This window comes from Lathamus discolor, chromosome 2 (genome assembly GCF_037157495.1).
Source record: "Lathamus discolor isolate bLatDis1 chromosome 2, bLatDis1.hap1, whole genome shotgun sequence".
In the NCBI taxonomy this organism is placed as follows: Eukaryota; Metazoa; Chordata; class Aves; order Psittaciformes; family Psittacidae; genus Lathamus; species Lathamus discolor.
The window spans coordinates 71,663,016-71,679,937 of NC_088885.1; positions in this window are offsets into that span (position 1 = coordinate 71,663,016).

Genomic DNA, 16,922 nt, shown 5'->3' on the forward strand with positions numbered 1-16,922 from the left:
CTGGATTAGCAAGCAGTGTGAGAGCACCTCAGTCCTGCCCAGCTGTGAGAGAAGGGATACCTTGTATGGGACCAGCTGGGAAAGCTTAGGTGGGGGGAAAAAAAGGACACGTAATAAAGGAACACTGAGGTGGAAAGCTTACCTGTTTTTCCAGCCATATTACTTGACCTGACAAAAGGTTTTTAGTCTCTAGACAAACCTTGTTTCTCTTTCATCCTTAAATCATCACAGGTACCATGGCTCTACCCCTGCATCTCGCACCTCACCTCGGGAAACAGTACACACACAAAAAATGTCATTCAACAAAAGAGAAAGCCACAGCAAAATATCAAAGTGTATTACACCCCACTGTGTGGCTTGCAGGCAGGTAGGATGGTCTCAAGATCTGTTATTAAGCATTCCATAAGCACCAAACATTTGATCTTACAGATGTAAAATGGTGCATTCAAAGAGGCAATGCATTCATATGCATGCTGTCCATCTCAACTCGCACGTGCAATGCTGGAATGTGTTTCTTTCATAAAATAAAGCTTTTATCTTGCTGCAGCTAATAACAGATCTGCGGTTAAGCACTTTCCAGGCATGCTCCATTCAAGTGGAGCTGCCTCAACAGGGAGCTGCTGCGCCTTTCCCCTCCCCTCGCTACCATGGCCAAACAGAATATGCTGAGAGAAGCCTGGCACAGCAGAACACCAGCTCTTACCAAACTTACCTCTGAAAAGAGGAGGGATAAGATGGGGCATGGTGACAAAGCAGGACTCCTCGTGGTGCTCTGTCCTCTGCCTCCACCATAGAAGAGCTCTGATGGAAACAAGCAGGATTTTCCATTGCATTTGTCATCCCATCAGTGGAAAGCAAAGTTGGGTCTTTCCCGTGCTCCAAAATGAACTGGAAATACATTTGGTCATTGTTAGCTCACAATCAGCCTCTTGTGGGTCAAGGGTGATGTGGAGAACTAACTGTTTGACCTGGCCTTCTCAGACTAATACAAGAAAAGGAAAGTGATTTAATCTTTCGCGGTCTGTGAAGTATCACTCCATGCTTATGGTACACTTACCGAGGATTAGGTACTGTCTGGCACCAATTAGGTATTCCTGTATCTAAATCTCCATTTAGACTAATGCATGTAAATGTTCATCCACATTACAGGCATAATTTTCAGTTCTTCCACTTCTGTGCAGTTGCATGAAGTGAGATGCAAAGAGATCTCACCAAGATGCAAAGGGACTGGAAATCAATTTCCGTGACTGGTACCTCTGCTCAGTTTGTACAAACATGCAACCTGGAGAAATATTAGATTTATAGCAAAATGGTTTATTGATTTCACAGCAGAATTTGGCACAGAAAGCTCCTTTTGGATTATAAAATTGCAATGTTTGTAAGCTGCAGTCTGGTCAAGACAACTTACCTTCTTTTTACAGCACGATGCATTCATGGTCACTTGCACTGTATCTGCCATCTTCACACATCCTGGAGAAGTGGGAAACCCAGACAGGCTTCCACCCACCCTCCCCCCGAACATATGAAATGAAAATGACCCTAGACCTTGATAAGCTCCTTTGAGTTGTGGCTAATTAAAAGGTGTGGGAAGGGGGTAAGGACCTGGCCCTCTGCCCTCTCCCACATCACCTGGGAGAGCTGAGGCCTCTGCCCTACTCCCTAGGCTCCTGCAGCCTGCCTGGGAGGTCCAAGAAGGATGGTGTCTGCCTGCAACCTGTCATCCTGGATGCTAAAAGCCACAGGAGCAGATGAGATAAATATTCAACTCCACCTGCCGAGCCAAACACATCTCGCATTTAAACCTGTTGATACCAGTGGCTGTGTATGAGGGATGGATTCATTACATTGCAGCTACCCACTGGATATAAGAGATTGCTGTTTGCAAATATTGTGTGGGTTTATCTGCTTTTTATGTCCTGGCTATGCTAGCCTCAGCACACCTCCCTGATTTATGTTATTCCTGGAACAACTGTATTTAACATCAACCCCATTTGAAACAGTGAGGCTAGGAAGGTATGCATGTGGAAAGTGGAAAGCTGAGGTGAGCAAATTCAGTGTGGAAAGGAGCACAGAGTCTTCACATTTGGCCCAGGCTTGCTGTTCATCTAGCCTCAGCACTCTCCCTCCAGTGCAGTGGTGTTCAGAAAGAAACATTGCTCATGGAAAAAGAAAAGTTTGGATAATTCCCTGATGAATATGATTGTAACAGTGCTAAGAACGGCTTGTATTTCAAGAGGAGAAAAGGAAAATTTTCCTATATATATAATGTTATCAATGATAATGATATCTATAGTTATTAACTGTAATAATAAGTGATCTGAAACAAACAGAGAATGGTCCTGAAATCCACCTTTTGGTGGGAATCTTCCAGAGCCTCTCCTAGGTGACATTTGAGGACTCTCAAAGTAAACTTGCAAGGAAGAAACAAAAAGCAGCTGGCACGTACAAGTTTCCATGTATTCCAAGCCTTTACCTGGAAGCAGAGGCTGTCTACAGATATTTCCTTCACACATTTAGGTGTGAAGGACTTTCAAGCTGACCAGCCAGCAGTTTTTGGTCTGAGAGTATAGCCAGCTTCATAAGAAACCTCATCGACATGAGAGCCAAATGCCTCCAGGGCAAGTTATTTCCTATTTACTCTTTTCAAAGCTGCATGGATCCAAGCTTTATGAAGAGCATGCCCTTGTCGTGGGCTAGGAGGGGAGAGTTTTCCTCTTTCACCCCCGAGGCAGCTCTGCATAAGGCTGTCCCAGCACAGAGCAGTGGGTGTAGAAGGCAGGCAGCTTCCATCCTCCCATCCCCTTGCTATCAATAAAAGACAAACCATTCATGCTGGGTCACAGGTAGGAACATGCTGTCTGGATGGCTGCCTGTGTTTGTTCTGCCACAGGTGGCTGAAAGTAGTTAGCAGTTAGCCCTACAGAGAGCATGAGGCACTATTTTTATGGGTCCAGCAAGCTGCAATTATATAGGGACCACAATAAAGGCTGAAAATAACCCACACAGCCAACCGCCAGTGGAGAGGGAGCACTCTGCGTATGGATCCAGCCAGCTTTCCACTTTCTGAGCTCAAGGAAATGCCCGCTTCCCTCCGCAGCTACAGGTCCACTCCGCTGCAGTGTTGCACCAGAGCCAAAAGCCCTTGCCACACTGTCTGCACACACTCCAGCTCCTCCCTGCCATTCGCTCACCTTCCAGACTGAACACGACTGCCCAGCTTGGCAATCACATTGCCAACAACAAAAAGTGGAGTGGAGGGGAGTAAAAAAGAAGGGTGGTATAAAACAGAAGCCTGCAGCAATGGGGCTGGGTAGGAGCTGTGCCTGCACTTGCAGCCACTGTGATGCTGGTGGGATTGCACACAGTCATCTATGTAACTTGAGGAGATTGAGGAGATTTAACTTTTAAAGCGGGGGATTTAAAAACGCACCTCACTTGGCAATCAGATAAATAGAAACCCTGAACCCTGCGTGCTGTGCACACTGCAGACATTGCCTTGGCTCCAGCAAACACAGGGCAGGTGAAGAGGAAAGCCCAGGCTAGGTGGAAACCACCAGCAGTGCCAGGGAGGAGAGGGTAAGCTCCGGTCAAAGAGGCAACGGAGGGTTGGACCGGGCTGCCGCTGGCACTCGCTGCTGCAACCTGCCGCCTGTGCGGGCATTGGCAGGAGACCCAGCAGGGAGCAGGGGAAAGCAGCTCCGATTTCAGAGGCAGTGAATGTGCCCCTGCCCACAGCAGAGGCTGGGCATGCCCAAAGAGTCAGAAATGGGGACAATGCAGCGCTGGGGATTTAACGTGGTGACGGTCTCTCTGAGGAGAGAAGGACATAAATAAAAAGGGGGGGATGTGTGACCTTTTACCCCACTTTCCCCCATTCTTGTACTATTCGTATTCAGATGAATGAATAAACTGTCACTTTAGATCCCCCAGCTTGTCATCAATTAAAGAGGAGACTTCAGAGATGCCTTAGTGAGTCCCATTTGTTTTCACTGAGATTTATAGGTACTGAGACAGTTCCTTTACCTCTTATTGGCACTGAGGGATATGGATCCACCTGAAAGCTGTGAGGCCAAAAAGCTCCAGTGACAGGCACCTGCCAAAGCCCAGTGGGTAAAGTGCTGAACTTCCTTCTGCTGGGATAAACTGTTCACCGAAGAAATCTTACCTCTCCTTATTTAAAGGACAACAGGGGTAGAAAAAAAACACCCTTATTTATACGACCATGACACACACGTTTGAGCATAGACAGTCAAAGGCTTCTGGAAGTCTGACTGATGATTTCACCTCAGCCATACTAAACTGATTGCTTCTCACTAAATCCCGTGTGCAATGAGATAAGGTATTACAAGACCTTACTTCCTTTACAGAAACAGCCACACTTAGCCAGTTGCCCAGGGATGCTTCTATTACATCACTACTATACAAAATAAATTCACTTTATTTGAAATTGTATAAAGAGAGATTGTTCCTGCTAAGGTTTGGCTGTGTTTAATGCAAGATAATTAAAAATCTTTCCACATCTTGCATGCCTATTAAAGCGCTGTAATTGTACCTGCTAGGAGAGCGCCCTTCCAGAGAACTCATTCAGTATCAGCAAAGTTGTGAGACGCTGGGGCCCTTTTCTAGCCATCAGTGGGAGTAGCTGCAGTCCCAGTGATTAATGCTGCTATTAAGTTACAAGGAAAACTCTCCATCTGATGGTCCTCTGACTCAGCCATAAGCAAACTTGCTTTATCTCTCATCCTCCAGCCTGGGCCCCCTCCCTTGCTCCTTTTCCACATCAACAGAGGAAAATATAGGACAAGATGAAAGAGCCGGGCTAGGGCTTTCATTAGCATACCATGTCAAGGAAGAAGAGGTAAGAAACTCAGGGAAGGACTCACTGCCCAATTCATACCCCCTAACTGATGCCAGGGTGTGCAATGTGAAACAACATGATTGGTGTGTAACATTTAATGCCATCAAGTGTTGATGCCTTCTGCCAATACCTCGTGTCATCCTTGTGCATTGTTCTTAGGCACGCTCTAGTTTTAATCCTGCCTTACTTCTGACCACATTCTTACTCTCAAGAGGTATGTGATCAGCATAGGAAGAGAGTGAAGCTCCCTGCTGCCTAGTTCAGCGTCACCAGTACAAACAAACCCCATCTTTTGCTGTAATACCCTTTCCTGATGCTCTCCAGTGCCATGCCGCAGCAGCCCAAGCTGGCAGACACTGCTCTCACCAACCATTCAGCAGCTGAGTGAAGGCTGCAGCCCCAGAGCTGAGCAACCTGCTTTGTAGCTCTGTAGGGAGCCCCAGGGACCTCTGGGGAAGGAAACCTGCAAGGGGTCATGGTGTTCTTGCTGTGTTTTGGAGCGCAGAGCTCATAAACCCACCCTGCGGAATATCTCCCTTGAAAGCTTTGTATTTCAAGCCACTTTATCAAATAGTCTGTCACTTCATCTTAACTTTATTAATCTCTCTTACTAAACCTGCTTAAACATACCTTTTACTATGCCACGTAATAAGGCAGTATTTTATCAGGAGGTTTCAGTGCATACAGAATAATTTACAGCACCTGAGGAGCAAGCCAAAATACATTTATAGTTTCACTATCTGTTGCTTTTTACTACTGTATGTATTTTCATGCACGGTGTATTCAACCTGAAAAGACAATGCAAACCCAAGCAAACAATACTCACAATGAGCACTGAATAACCACTTTCATATTGCTGAAAGATCAAAACCAAGCTAGACATTGTCACTTGCCAGTAGAGGTTACAAGTGACACAGCAGGTCAAAGGGGGAAGGAGGGAAAACCCATCAATGCATTGCCCAGCGAGATTTTGCTTGTTAAGCTGCCCAGCTAAGTTTCTGTGCCAAGATTTTTTTCCTTAGTACGTTAACTTCTTCTATGGATGAATATATCCTTTTACAGCTAGTCCCAACGTGGTACGCTCTTGAGTGGCTCCAGTAAAAGCAGCACTGTCTTCTGTCTCTGGAATGGACAGGGAAGGATGGCATCTCATGTCAGGAGAGTCCAACCCTTTCTGCTACAGGGCCCAAGACTGTGATCCACCCCCAAGGCAGTGTGTAAAACCAATCCTTCAGGATACGGCTTCCACAAGCCCAGTCCTACTCTCACCTCTTGCCTCCTTGTTCTCACTGTAGAAAAAAGTGAGCAGCAGTTCCCAGCAGATGTTTGTGCCTGCTGGATTTCATTGCTTGTTTCATCCATTTTCTGATTTGAAAGCCTTCTTATCTGGCTGGGGAAGATGCTGAGCAGCTCCTTCACGAGGCACTCTGTGTGCCCCAGCTCCCACCTGGCCCCAGAGGAACCACAGTCTGATCCTCCATAGCAGCATGGGGTACTGATGATGCTTTTTCCTTTCCCCCATCTTTTGCTTATCACACAGCTACTAAGCTTCCATGCTTTTCTAGGAAAAAGCTACCTACAGCCAAAAGGTACCTCAAACTTGCTTGAATCTCACTACAATGCATGAAATAGTACTATAAAATGTAGGAATGGAGGAGCAAGTCCTGCAATGTCTTGCATTTCCCTCCCATCTACTATACCCATGGCAGGGGGGTGCTGGAACTAGATGATCTTAAGGTCCTTTCCAACCTAAACCATTCCATGAGTCTATGCTCTTATCTTCAATACAGAGCAAAACAGGCTGCTGTGGTTACACAGAGCCTCATGAAAGAGCATAGGCAGGACTGAACTACAGGAATCTGCTCCCCTCCCTCCTTACCATCACGTGTCAGCAGTAGCCTCCGGCAGCCATCTACCTGTGTGCTGCCTGGAGCTGGCACAGGAACCTCTCCAGCTGCATGCTCCCCATCGCACTGATGGCAATCTTCAGAGAAAGAAACATGTTAATAACCGAGAAGTTGTAGATGGTTTTCAAACAACTCTTCTTTTCAAATCATGTTCTCCACACTGTCTGCTTCTACAACAGACTGGTGTGAGAGCATCAAATGGATGTTCTATGTGGGCAGTAGCACATGACTTGCCAACGCTTTGCACCCTCTGAAAATGAGAAATGATCCCACTGAGCTCTACATAAGCAAGTCCTCTGCCATGTAAGTAAAAACTGGTGTACGTCCATGCCTGAAGCCAAGTTAAATTACAGAGTTTGCAATTAAAGCCACATGAATTGGTCAAGAATCACTGCAGGGAATGCCCAAATTGCCTGTGGCAATGCAGAAGGAATAGTCAACACCCAGGCAACTGCAACGCACTAGGAGTGCTGTCAAAATGCTCAACCTTGCATTAGAAATGACAGAAAACCATTATTCCTCATCCACCTCCTCCGCTCTTTCCATAACCTTGTAAGCTGCTGTCTGGGCCCTCTTTTCCCTGCTGATACACCCTAGGCCATTGAAGGAACTCTCACAGAGCAGGTATTCTGTGCTTCTCATCACCCCAGACACATTTCTCTGTATTTTCTCCAGCTGTACAAATTTGGTTTTGAGATAGAGATGCCAGAGCCATAGATGTGCAGTGACATGCTGATGCCTCCCCTTCCATTCACCCTCTCCTTCCTAAAAATTACTGGACTTGTTTCTTGGTTTTGGTTTGTTTGCTGTTTTTTTAACGCGGATCAGGCAGATTTTCACAGCTCAGTTATAACTCCAGACCTCATTCTTGTATTGCAGCCACCAGCCTGGTACACATCACGGTATACATAACAGGGGGATTGTTTCCCCCCTCATCATCGGGTGCGTCACCTTGCACTTACCTATACTGTATTTTGCCTGGTATTTCAGCCAGTATCACAAAGTCTTTCTGCAGCCCTTCACAACCAGCCCTCAACCTCCTCACCCTCATGGCTCAGAATCGCCTGCAGATGTGCTCACACCACAGCTCACCCTCTCCCTCATCATTGACAGATACGGTGAAGAGCCCAGTCTCTAGCAAGACATGGCTGATGACTTGCCCCCATGGCCATGCTTCTGCATTCACTTTTCCTTCCCCGGGGGGTGACATCTCTCATGGCAATAGGTGAAGGCTTCTTGGTTTTCAATAATTCTTTAATTACCGTAGCACTAATCTTGTCTTTAACTGGCTTTGCTCTCTCGGTAATTACACTGTGCGGGTATTTATGGGTGTAGTGGATACGTGGGACGAGAGATACACAGAGTACCCATAAAAGTTAAGATTTTTACTCCACCCAAATGCTGACTTCAGCTACAAACAGCAAACCTGTGCGTGCTCTCTCCCACCTGAGTGAGGCTTTCACAGAAGCCCATGTGCTGCTCCCGGAGCACCACCAGACCAGTGGTTTGAATACCCAACACGTTTGCTGGTGCCACATTTGCCACTGGTGAACGTTGCTTTCCTGTGCCTGAAACAAAGCTTAGTCCAATCATTCACTGTCATTATTAAAGGATTTTTGTAATTATGGCATCAGATCCCATCCCTTCCCCAGAGCACAACCAACCAACCGGGCAGAGGGGCACAGGGAATGCTGCAGCAGGGCCTCAACCAGGAAAGGCCTGGCCTTTCTCAGTCCTGAAGGCATTTAACCTTCAGGCCAGCCTGTTGTTCACCCCCAGACAGCAGCCACAAAGGGGTACCAGACACAGAATTGTGGATGAGATATGCTTCCACGCTTGCTTAAGGAATGCCCTTCTTCCCAGAGGCTGCACAGTGTCCGTGTGTGGAAGACAGGCTCTTCTGGCACGGAAAGTTCATCAGATTTGGGAAAGGTCAGATACACATTCACCCCCAAGAAACATACAAGAAACGTGATGACCCCATGCACCCCCCTCCCTGCTACTCAGAGTCTGCTAACACACATCTCAGCAGTAAGTGCATGCCCACACACAGTCATTATCAGGACAGAAATATTACTCTGAGACAGCTCTTCATGCACTAACTTAGAGTGAAAATAACTAAGAAATACATCTATTCCTTTCAAAAATGCTAAGACCGTCATGCTAAGTACTGCGCATCTGTGTGTGTTTTTCTCTTTTAGGATACTTCCATATTTGTGCCAGGAGTGTTGAATCCTGTAAACATGTTAGCATTGTGTGCACTATCTTCACTTGTCAGCAGAGAAAACACAAAAATGGATTTTCTTCTTTTCAATTGTCTAAACATTCAGAGCTGGATATGCCCTACATACCGGACCCATGAGGTTTACATTAATAAATTGTGGCTCGAAGGAGAAGGACATTTATGGCATATTTTTACATAGAATGATTTGAACTGGAAGAGACAAAAAATAGTTGTTGTGGCTTTTTTATCCTTACAGTGACTCCAGGGTTGGAGAAGCACCATCTGTTTTCATTAAAATAAAGCAAGGTATTTTCTGACCTTGTTCTGTATTGACTTTTTTTCCGATGACCCTCTTTGATAATAACTGTCTTTATGCTTCATCGCAGACCAGCACAGACAAGGTCAGTGCATCTCTATGTAAAGGAAATGTATATTAATCCTTGCAGTAATACCTACGCTCATACATGACTGTCCATACTTTTCTGTGATACTGGCTGTAGAATATATCAAGTAAGCATTGCTATCCAAGTACTAGTTAGGTAACACTTCTGGGAATCTTGGCAATATTTACGCCAAATGTTGTTTCCACATGCACCTACACAACACAAACTCCAGTGCCAATAAATACGACAGCACATTAAACCTTTCTGATAGGTACTCAGTGTCTTTCAGATAACTATGAGAAAGTACAAGGAAAAGAAGATGGGATCCCTGCTGTAACATCACTGTTTCTCAGCTTGTCCCTATAGGGTTCCACTCATATGCAAAACCTTGAAGGACTGCTGCCTTCAACTCATCAAGATCAAATGCGTGCTGATGAATTTCCTCTGTTAATCCAGGCCTGAGGGCTCACAAGAATGGGTTTTTTGTATTCATATTTTGAAATCCCTTGTGCAGGCTTCAGAAGACGCAGCTTTCTGCAAGTCTTCATGTCATCTCCCAATAACTCACAACCAAAAGGAAACCACCAGGAAGGACTGCAGCTCAGATGTTTCAGAGAGTTAAGAGTTTCCCATTTTTTATAAGAGAATTAATGGAAAAAACTACCAAGAAGGGTCATAAAAAAAATAATCCCTTTTTGATTCAACTGGCTTTAATCTCTCCCTCACTTTCAGCGAGGACGGCTCCCAGGGGTGGTCCCAGATCAGATGCTGTACATGAAGCAGCTGCATTTCAGAGCACAGTAAATCACTTGCAGAGATCCAAATTGGCCACAGATGCAGAGCCAGCTCATCCAACAACGTACAGGACAGTAACGCTCAGGAAGCAACTTTAGTTTCATCAACTAAGGTAGCTTGGGTGACGCCTTTGCCTGCAGCACTGCGCTGGCTTCTGCAGCAGCCAAAAAAAAGCTGCTGAGTGTGGACAATTCACGGAACAGATTAAAAAGTAGCTGAGCTGACACATGTGCTTTGAATATCATCTTCTTTCTGTGTACGATTCAATCCGAACTCCTCAGGCATCAAATGGTGGACTGGGGATGTGGGGGGTTTTTCCTCCATGATTGAAAAAAAAAGAAAAATCTCCAATTATTTTCTTTTTTTTAAAGGATCAGCTTAAAGTGATTTGTGCGCACCTAAAAATATAGAAAGCACCACACTCAGTATTGTATAAACATTCAATCATAGAATGGTTTGGGCTGGAAGGGACCTTAAAGATCACGTAGATCTGACCCTCTGCCACATGAAGGGACACCTTTCACTAGACGAGGTTGCTCAAAGCCCTGTCCAGTCTGGCCTTGAATACTGCCAGGGATGGGGCATCTGCAACTTCTCTGGGCAACCTGTGCCTCAGCACCCTCATAGTGCAGAATTTTTTCCTTATATCCAGTCTAAATCTCCCCTCTTTCAGTTTAAAGCCATTCCCCTTTGTCCTGTCACTACATGCCCTTGCAAAAAAGCCCTCTCCAGATCTGTTGCAGGCCTCCTCTAGGTACTGGAAAGTTGCTCTAAGGTCTCCCTGGAGCCTTCTCTTCTCCCTCTTGAGTTGTTGCCTGCAGAGCTGGATGCAGGACTGCAGGTGGGGTCTACAAGAGCAGAGTCGAGTCACCTCCCTCGACCTGCTGGTCACACTCCTTTTGATGCAGCCCAGCATACAGTTGGCTTTCTGGGCTGCGAGCGCACACTGCTGGAACCCCCACGTCCTTCTCCTCAGGGCTGCTCTGAATCCATGCTCTGCCCAGCCTGTGTTTGTGCTTGGGATTGCCCCAATCCTAGTGTAAGACCTTGCACTTGGCCGTGCTGAACTTCAAAAGGTTGGCACTGGCCCACCTCTCAAGTGCATCAAGGTCCCTCTGGATGGCATTCCTCCCCTCCAGCCTGTCGACTTCACCACACAGCTCAGTGTTGTTGGTAAACTTGCTGAGGGTGCACTCAACCCCACTGTCCATGTTGCTGGCAAAGATGTTAAACAGTACCAGTCCCAGTACCAATCCCTGAGGGATGGCATTCATCACTGGCCTTCACTTGGACATCAAGCTGTTGACCACAACTCTGGGTCAACCAACCAGTTCTTTACCAAGTGCTCCATCTGTCAAATCCATGACTCTCCAGTTTATTCAAGATAGTGATATTTTTAATGAAATGTGCTTTTTGGTATACTTCACGAATCACATATGTAGACGACGGCTTCATGATAGTTTACAATAACCAAAGTTTTGCCAATACTCCTGCACAGAGCCCACGGGAAAGGTGCTTGGCTGTCTCCAAAATCAAAGTATCCTGTGCACCACTACTCTTCTATTTCTCGAAACCTGATAACAGCACATGTGCAGGATTTCAAAGGTTAAAAGGTTTCTTTACTGTCAAAACTCAGGGAATTTTATGTTTTTCAAGTGTCTGCTCTGGCTGATCACAGCTATGCTATAACCTCCAAACCAGCAAGAAGACAGTAATGACCTGCAAGGAGCCTGAGCTCTGTAACTAGTTTTTAAACTAGTTAAACAGGGGGAAATAGGAGGGGATGATAAAAATCAGACAGTTGTTTTTACTCATGGAGCTTTGCAAATACGCCAAACACTTCCGAATCCCACCATAGTTCAGAAGCAGGGGACCTGCTGAATGGCCTGTGGCATCTACAGGGCACAGAATGGAGATCTATGTTAACAGGGGCATTCAATATGCAACAAGGGTAGGATTCAGTCCAATGCCTCCCTAGAGCCTGCTGCAAACTGTGGAGAGACCCTTTGACTTTCATGGGTCAGTGCTACAGAAAACCAAATCAGAACACCACACAGAGGGGAAAGGAAAAGGTAAAAGCAGATTGCAAAGAGCTGGAGTGCTCTCCAAGAGGTTGGAGCACCCAGCTTCTGGAGGAACAACCACTGCTGCTACCAAATGACATGACACAGTATGATGCAGAGGTATTTGCGATTCAAAAGGATGAGTGTGCCGGAGGCAGGAATGGGAGCCAAGTAAATCCTCCTCTCTCCCGACCTGAGCACGACAGCAGAGGAAGGAGTTGACACCAGGTAGGTTTCGCTTTGCTAAAAGGATTTTTTGTTTTGGTTTGGTTTTAAATCAACTTGCCTGCACCTGTCAGGGAGAAACCATCAACTCGGTGTAATCACAGAGATCTAGAGGGCAGCTCCTCCAGGATCATCCATCACACCCTGGTCCGGAGGAGTTGAAAAAGTTGTAATAAACACACTGCAAGCAAGCAAAGGCTAGAAGGCAAGATCAAAAGGTTTACCCGGCATGCCTAGCCATGGGAATGGGGAGTGCAGCTGCGTACATGAAAGGGTTACACCCAAAAAATGAATACGATTGCCAAGCAGGGTGGAAAGAAATTCTGTTTACAATTGCAAAGCCTCATGCTTCCATCATCAGCTGTTACAGAGCAGGAATCCTTCCCTGCAGAATTTTCCAGTTACCTTCCTTGACTTTTTCTGCAAGTCGTTTCCTTTCTTAGGATTTGTTTGAAAAGTTCTTCTCTGTAGTGCTGTTCCCATGCAAACCAAGAACTGAAAAAACAAAACCCAAACCCCAAAAAACTCTGATGTCATCGGATGAGCTGTATATGCCAGTTCAGACAGGAGCATAATGGAAAAAAACCCCAAACACCCCCAATTATTTGCTCGGCATCAGATTCAACTTTTCAGCTTTACCTGTAACAAAAATAGTGATAACTTCTTGTGTCCTTATACAGGGTCCCATCAATGAAGTCATTTGAAGTTTTACTACACACTCCACCCCCTCCAAAACCAGGAATTTAAGAAGTAAAGCAAGCTGCCATTGGTCTCCTCTCCCCCAGAGCAAATGCAAGCTCTGAATACGCCTTCATGCTTTTAAAGAGGTGGTCAACTTGAAAACAAAACTTTAAAAGGAGGGAAGAAAGAACACACAAATCTTGGTTGTTGTTTTTCAAAGTACAACTGAAACTGACTGAGCGCTTGCTGGTATTTTGAGACCTGAGAAGCTTAAGACTGAGTCTTCCAGAAGAAGGTATTCAGTACTGCAAAGAGGAGTTAAAAACAAGAAAAAGAAATGAATGGGCATGAAACCTTTTGAGGCCAGTACATCACCAAAGACGAGACAAGGACTTTGCTAGCCCTGGAGGCCATTTTGCTGGGAGGGAATTCAAGCTCCTCCTGTTAAGAGATAAGGCTAAGAAAATCATCAGCGAACAGCTGCACTGAACTACTTCTACTAACACAGCATTCTGCTTCCCTGGGATGGTTTGAAAGTTTGCCGTATTTTTATTGGACTTTCCAATGATGTCAGTTTGAGGCAGGGTTTAGGCGATTAATTGCTAAAGGGTGAGTCTAAAAAGGGTATAATTACTTAAGGGAGTGTCTGATGTGGGAAAGTGGCATTCCAGCTAGTGGGAGAGACAGGCCCATCTCTCCTGGGTCCCAATGAACTCACAGATACTGCATATGAGTGTTCCCCATCCTGCGCAGTTAGTTACAACCGTGCAATGCCACTGACCTCAGTTATTCTTCAGCAATTACTCAGGCAGCAGTGATTTTGTGTCCATCATTACTCGCTGTCACAGTGCTAGGAATGCAAGCACATCTTAAACCTTTAAGATATGTAGCCCTCAAGTTATTGCATCAGGTGATGGTTGCAAAACAGACAATTGCTGACTTCAGTAAGGTTGCATGGGTGTAACTGGGAACAAAATTTGGCCTGTAGCACTTGGAAGGGTTTCACTGAGGATATGGAAGAATCCTCATTTTGAAATAGCAGAGGAAGCCCTACCTCCCCTGCTGCCCATTGCCTGCCCACAAAAGCTGCCCATCCTCCTGTTACGAATGAGACGAATTCCAGGTGCCAACTTCATACATCCATCCTCTAAACCTCTCCTTTAAATTCACCTCTCCCACAAATGCTGATGCGAGGCTACAGCTACCCCGGGAGTAAAACTGCTCTTAATGAGCCACAGTTTTGGCATGCCTGATGTTCACTTCCTTCCCACACAGATCCGTGTGTCTTTTGCCTGTACTGCCCCTTGTGTACAAAGCAAACTCCCCGGAGGTATCACCCACTGGAGGCTTTTGCAAGAGCCGCTGTGTTGGTCTGGGAGCTTGTCTCTCTTTGTGGTCCTGGCTAACGTGACTATGAGATAGCAAAAAGCATCAGCTAAGAGCTGGCTCAAGTCCGAAGGTGCTCTTATCATACACCAACACCCTAAAGGCATTCACGGCTCACAGCACAGCACACACTGACAGCTCTATGCAACCTGTGCCTTACGTTGAAGGATTTCAGTTGTGTCATCTTATTTTTCTCCTTCACTTGTTCCCTTTCAGTACAAAACTCATAGGTTCTCCTGGCTGCACTACCAGTAACAGCTACCTTCAAAACTTGATTAAAGTGCACTTCATTTTCATTTAAGCCTTACCACCAAACTAATTTCGTTACTCGGCTCCCATTTCTAACGCTTCTAGCATCCCAGCCAATACAAAGCAAAAGAACATTGCACCACCCAGCCTCACCAAATATCAATAAAATGCACTCATTAAGCATTTTTTGAAGCTATGCACAGAGCAATACAAAGAGCACGGATATTGTTAATCCCATACAAATGGTAATCCTTCAGTTCTGCACAGCATAACCCATAGGCAGCCACAGGGCACTCAGCGTAATTGACGGACTCTCCCTTAAAAGGGCTCAGCTGGTCACAGAAGGCTGATGTCTGGGTTCTATTTAAGTGGAACTCACTTAGCAGTAGCATCTGTGGGTACTGCTACTGCTTACCCCAAATGAAAAAGAGGAAAGAGAGTTCCTGGTTCACCTGTGGTGGGAGGTCCATGTCCATAGAACATGTTTGACAGGGACTTCCCAGTGTCTCGAGAAAGTTTGGTATTTAAGTACTTGGAAAGCCAGCGCTGAAGGCAAGTTCAGATTGTTTTGTGACTCCTTTACGCAATAACAAATTTGCCCTTTTTTTTTTAATAAACACTACAATTGCAAGCTGGAGCTTGTTCAGCTTTGAGGAAAGATCAAGACTGGCTTTTCTCTCCACCATCTATCATCTATATAAGATCAAAACACATCTTCATGCAAGCACTTTGGATGACCGAGAGAGGTCACTACACAGAGGGTATTTTCTTCTTTCCTCAGTACTTTGCAGTGCCATAAGCAGTAATCATTACAAGTTTAAGAAAATAAATACCACACGTAACTGACCCTTCTGAACTTTCCTTTGAAATCCTTTAAAAGCAACTTTGAAGGAATTGCTCACTTTCTCCTGCTGCACTAATAGTAAATGTACAAGACCACCCAAAACGTGACACATTCAAGAAACCATGTGCCTGTCTCCCCTACTCGGCTAGAACTCTTAGCTCCATTTTAAGTCAGCCTTAGAGCCCACTCCCTTCGGTTGCACCAGGAGTTGAGCCTTTAGCAGAACTGAGCCCTTGTCTGGTCCCTCCCCAATCCCAACAATGAATCGCACCCCGTACTGCACTGGTGCTCCTGATGTCATGGAGGCAAGTCACTGCAGATCTGCCACCTCAGTCACGTACCCCTGCAGGGAGTGGCTTCTCAAACATGTCAAAACTGCCATGAGAAGAGTCTCCAGCCAGCTCTCCCTGCTGTTTCTTTGTTCTACCCCATATGTATGTAGCTGGTGTGTAGTCTATGATGAAGGTGAGGAGCCGAGGTCAGGTTGGACCAACAAGGGAGGGGAACTGGCAAACACTCAGTAATAGGTCAGAGGCAGCATCCAGAATGAGCAATGGTGCAGAAGGGGCTGGAGAACCACAGAGTGCAACTCCTTCTGCTCCTCGTCAACTGCTCTTTCCCCTCTAGCTTTGTCTACCAAGACATTGCTCCATCACTTGAGCTATCACCATCTCCAAAGAACAACTGTTTCCTGTATTTGCCACTACTAGAGCAAAGCAAATTGTATAAACCATGTGTTTCACGCGCTATGGTTTTACCTCCTTTTTTTCTTCAATGGCCCAACTATTTGTCAGACCTGAGGTCTACCACGCATAGTCCACATAAAGGCCTGTTTGTAGCCCAAAGAGACACAATGCTCTGCAACACATGCACACTTATAGTCTGAAAGCTCATGCCTGGACCATAGAATGAGAAACCTGACGAGGACAGCGGACAAACGATTCCTCAAGTTTCTTTTCTAACCAGAAGTATAAAGCCATGAAAAGTAACACCTTATCTCAGGCACACAAGTTAGAAATTTTCCTTTAAACAGCAACAACCAGCAAACACTCTGCTCCACATTTCTAGTCAGCATCAGCCTTCATCTAATCCTGCCAGCTCACAGCTCGAGGCTCTGTACATCCCAAACTCAAACCCCGGCATGCAGACTAAAACTGGTCCTCTTACCGCCTCAGAGCAAACGTTACCCCAACCAACCTTATGCACCTGACCCCACCTCAACACTCAACCCTTTCCAGATCCAGCGAGAAGCCTGTTTACCCAGCCCCATCTCTCCAAACCTTGCCTCCAACCTGCTTTGACTCTTT